This window comes from Atheta coriaria, unplaced genomic scaffold (genome assembly GCF_025399875.1).
Source record: "Atheta coriaria isolate IRGN ID8LTWV9N9 unplaced genomic scaffold, Caltech_Dcor_3.1 hic_scaffold_4_pilon, whole genome shotgun sequence".
Lineage (NCBI taxonomy): Eukaryota > Metazoa > Arthropoda > Insecta > Coleoptera > Staphylinidae > Dalotia > Dalotia coriaria.
In genome coordinates, this window is record NW_027045446.1 from 11,307,610 (window position 1) to 11,312,006 (window position 4,397).

Genomic DNA, 4,397 nt, shown 5'->3' on the forward strand with positions numbered 1-4,397 from the left:
AAGAAGAAGAAGAAGAAAGTCCTTCCATCCACGCCGAGGTCAGTCCTGAGGGGTGTGCACCAGATTCAGCCAGCTTTCTGACCGGAAGAACTCTTGAACATCAGGGTCCGACGTGTACACCCATTTTAGAATGCTTCTCGACTGTAATAACCTGCAAGCACTAAACAACGCAACATCTCAATTCAAATATCAACTAATAACTTATTTTAACAAGTGGTGTAAACTGGGATCACTGGTAAGTATTGGAAATATTTTAGAATAATTAAAAAATAACTTGTCAAGAAATAAAAGACAGCATAATTAATATTTTTTAAATTTGTCTTTAGAATATTTTGTGATTAATAATAATCACAGTTTACTGCAGAATACATCATCTCACAACAAATATGTACCAGTAAAAGTAACCAAAATAAATGGTGGTCAATCAACTTAACCTGTAAGTATAAACAATTAAATAAATTAATAACTCATCGAATAAAAACGATTAAAATTGATAAATAAATTATTTTCTTTGTCTGTTTAAGATACTTATCAACAAAAATAACCACCAATCATGGAACAATAAATCATTCCAATCTAATATTTAAAGGAAGACACGACAGCAAAGGTAAATATTAGAGTTTTAAATAAAAATCATCTTTAATTGATTTTTATATTATACAAATAACTAATATTTTTATTTGTTTCAGGTTTTCGTCACTTTGAACACATCTTCATCCCATCAAGCAGAGGACAAATCCAATCCAAACGGACCTGAACAATCCAAATCTATGATGAGAGGACAGGGCACTCCCACAGGATGGTCTTGAGTCAAGAGAGCGGCCAATCTCGCCCGACGCTGGACTTCTAAATACAACGCATCCTCCTGCGAGATGTGAGCAGTTATCTCGAGGAGCGGATTAAGGTAGGTAGTGGTGATGCCCATGATCAGAAGGCTGGCGCACACATGTCTCTCTTGTATCTGGGGGTGGCATGTCAAACCAGTACTTGGTCATTCGGCTAATCCACCCAGCATTGCTAGAAACGCCGGATGTACAAAAGTAGTGAGTAATTTTATGAACTATCGCATGTATCCGGGTCGCGATTCAATTAATATCAGTTCAAATCTATAAATAGTCATTCTTTCAAGTTTAACGCGAAAACTTAGTTCATCCGCGAATCATAATATTTCAACGTAATTAATATTATCGTCTTAATCGGAAGACTGTTTGAAAATCCGAAATAAAAAAAGCCGCGATTTGCTTTTATTTAATTTGAATTTGAACTGATTGTAGTATTACCTTATTACCGTATTACCGCGAACATTGCACCGCGTTTTTAAGTTTCAATTAAGTGTTATCGCGAACACTTAAATATTACGTTCGAGTAAAATCAACCGGTCAACACACACACACACACACACACACTATAAACACTCACAGTACACTTTTGCTCGGTTCGTTTCGGCGAATGCAGAGTTCTTGGGTATTTGGTGTGTCTAGGCACACCTATTACCTTACATTCTCAACACAACACTTACACGTTCTGTTCACACAGAACAACACAAATTAACACAATTTAATTCAATGCATCGCGCGCGGCATTTAGAAGCAGAGATTTGCAATCTGCTTGCAATATAAGTATCGTCTTGTTTGAATTGATAATTAATATTTTAATTTATGTTGCAGGGTCCAGGATGCTATCCAATCGTTGATGTGTTTTAGAGTTGTTTTATGTTTTATTCTTGAATTTTACTAATCACAAAATTGTTCTGCTTGTTTGTTTGTAGAGTTTAATGGAAGTCCTTTTTATTTTTTTAATTTTATTTATTAATTCCACGAAATAATAATCTTAATCAGTATGCACCGATTTATAATGGGTTGGAAAGAAATTATCGCACATTGAATACTTGATTGCAATGTTGAGACAATAATTTAGAGAAGATGAAGATCTTTATGACTGAGATTTGATGGAATGGTATGTTTAGTTGATTTTATTTAATATATTGATGAATAATTGATTTGTTTTGCAGGTATTTGAAGAAAATCCCTTTGAAGATATTGATATTTATCCAAATCAAAGCTGGAATGCTTAATTATTATGTAATTCTCATCATTATGATCACAATTTGATGAAATGGTATGTTTATTTGATCTTATCGGGTGATAACCGAATATATTAAATCTTATTTGATGATTTATTTCATTTTGTAGGTTTTTGAATGGCTTTGGAATTTATTGAAGTACTAGAAATTAATTTAACAAATACAATACTGGAAGAATTTAATTAATGGGTAATCCTCATCATTATTATTGACAAATTATAAAATAGTAGGTATTTTTAAAACTTTTTATATCTACAGCCAACGTTTAATTTAATTCTTAATTGTGTTCACAGGAAAATGACAACATTGGATAATTTACTTCTACAAACAATCGGTCAGGGTCCGATGTGTTTACCCATCAAGAAATGGGCTGCAGCCCTTAAGGGTGAGTATTATTATATTCAAATTCTACTCAAAATATTATTCATTTAATTGGAATTTTTATTAACGTAACAAAAAACTTAATTATTTATATAGAAGTTGGAATACATCATTTCTTCACAAGGCCAAGGTTTTAACTGGGGGGTATCAGCATACACACAAATCCGAAATATTGGACACACAATTGGTAATCACAAACAATTGAACTATTTAATAATAATAACTATTCATGTAATGGTTCAGGACCGTAATTAATTACTTTTTTTGAAATTTTCAGAATGGTTCGGCACTGTAATAACCTGCAAGCACTAAACTACACAACATCTCAATTCAAATATCAACAAATAACTCCTTATAACAAGCGGCGTGCACAGGAATCAATCGGTAAGCATTAGAAATATAATAAGACAATTAAAAAAATACTTGTCTAGAAATAAAAAACAATTAATTTTTTGTTTTAATTTGCTTTTAGAACTTTTATGATTGATAATAAGCACAGTTTACTGCAGAATACATCATCTCACAACAAATATGAACCAGTAACTAAACTGAAGTGGTGGTCACTCAACTCATCTGTAAGTATAAACACTATAAACAATCAACTAAATTAATAATAATTCATCATTTAATAAAAGAGCGACTAAAAATGATAAATTAATTATTTTCTTTTATCTGTTTCAGATACTTCTCAACAAAAATAACCACCAATCATGGAACAATAAATCATTCCAATCTAATATGTAAAGGAAGACACAACAGCAATGGTAAATATTTAAGTTTTAAATTAAAATCATCTTTAATTGAATTTTATATTATATAAATAACTAATTTTTTTTTTGTTTCAGGTTTTCGTTACTTTGAACACATCTTCATTCCATCAAGCAGAGGACAAATCCAATCCAAACGGACCTGATCAACCCAAATCTATGATGAGAGGTCAGGGCACTCCGACAAGATGGTCTTGCGTCCAGAGAGGGGTCAATCTCGCCCGACGCTGGACTTCTAAATACAACGCATCCTCCTGCGAGATGTGAGCAGTTATCTCGAGGAGCGGAGTAAGGTAGGTAGTGGTTATGCCCATGATCAGAAGGCTGGCGCACACATGTCACTCTTGTATNCGGGGGTGGCATGTCGAACCAGTACTTGGTCATTCGGCTAATCCACCCAGCATTGCTAGAAACGCCGGATGTACATAAGTAGTGAGTAATTTTATGAATTATCGCATGTTCCCGGGTCGCGATTCAATTAATATCAGTTCAAATCTATAAATAGTCATTCTTTCAAGTTTAACGCGAAAACTTAATTAAACCGCGTGTTATGAGCGTATCATTTATGGTTTATTTATGTTTATTGCACATTACTTGGATTTTTGAGTTAGAAATATTGTGTATTTAGTTTTAGTTTTATATTCTATTACCATTTATTATTTTATAACAGTTCCAAAAATCCAAAAACTCTTAACAATAATGAATAATTATAGTTTTTCTTCGTACAACTAATTAAATATTTCTTCTATGTTTTCAGGGCGTTTTGTTTGAATTGATAATTAATCATTTAATTTATGTTGCAGGGTCCAGGATGCTCGGCAATCATTGATATGTTCTGTGTTGTTTTGTGTTTTATTCTTGAATTTTACTAATCACAAAATTGTTCTGCTTGTTTGTTCGTAGAGTTTAATGGAAGTCCTTTTTATTTTTTTAATTTTATTTATTAATTCCACGAAATAATAATCTTAATCAGTATGCTCCGATTTATAATGGGTTGGAAAGAAATTATCGCACATTGAATACTTGATTGCAATGTTGTGGCAATAATTTAAAGAAGATGAAGATATTTATGACTGAGATTTGATGGAATGGTATGTTTAGTTGATTTTAATTGATTTTAACAGTTGATGAATAATTGATTTGTTTTGCAGGTATTTGAAGAAAAT

At 32.1% G+C, this 4,397-nt stretch overlaps 2 long non-coding RNA genes across 2 annotated transcripts; both read left to right on the top strand.

The window, feature by feature from the left end:
• The first annotated feature begins 325 nt into the window (after nucleotides 1-325).
• LOC135790420 (uncharacterized) lies at nucleotides 326-1,617 on the top strand. The gene is made up of 3 exons (XR_010547760.1): nucleotides 326-436; nucleotides 525-607; nucleotides 690-1,617. It is a non-coding gene; the product is annotated as an uncharacterized lncRNA (long non-coding RNA).
• A 1,339-nt stretch (nucleotides 1,618-2,956) lies between these two features.
• On the top strand, nucleotides 2,957-3,753 carry LOC135791177 (uncharacterized). Its single transcript, XR_010547954.1, has 3 exons — nucleotides 2,957-3,039; nucleotides 3,146-3,228; nucleotides 3,310-3,753. It is a non-coding gene; the product is annotated as an uncharacterized lncRNA (long non-coding RNA).
• Nucleotides 3,754-4,397: the final 644 nt, after the last annotated feature.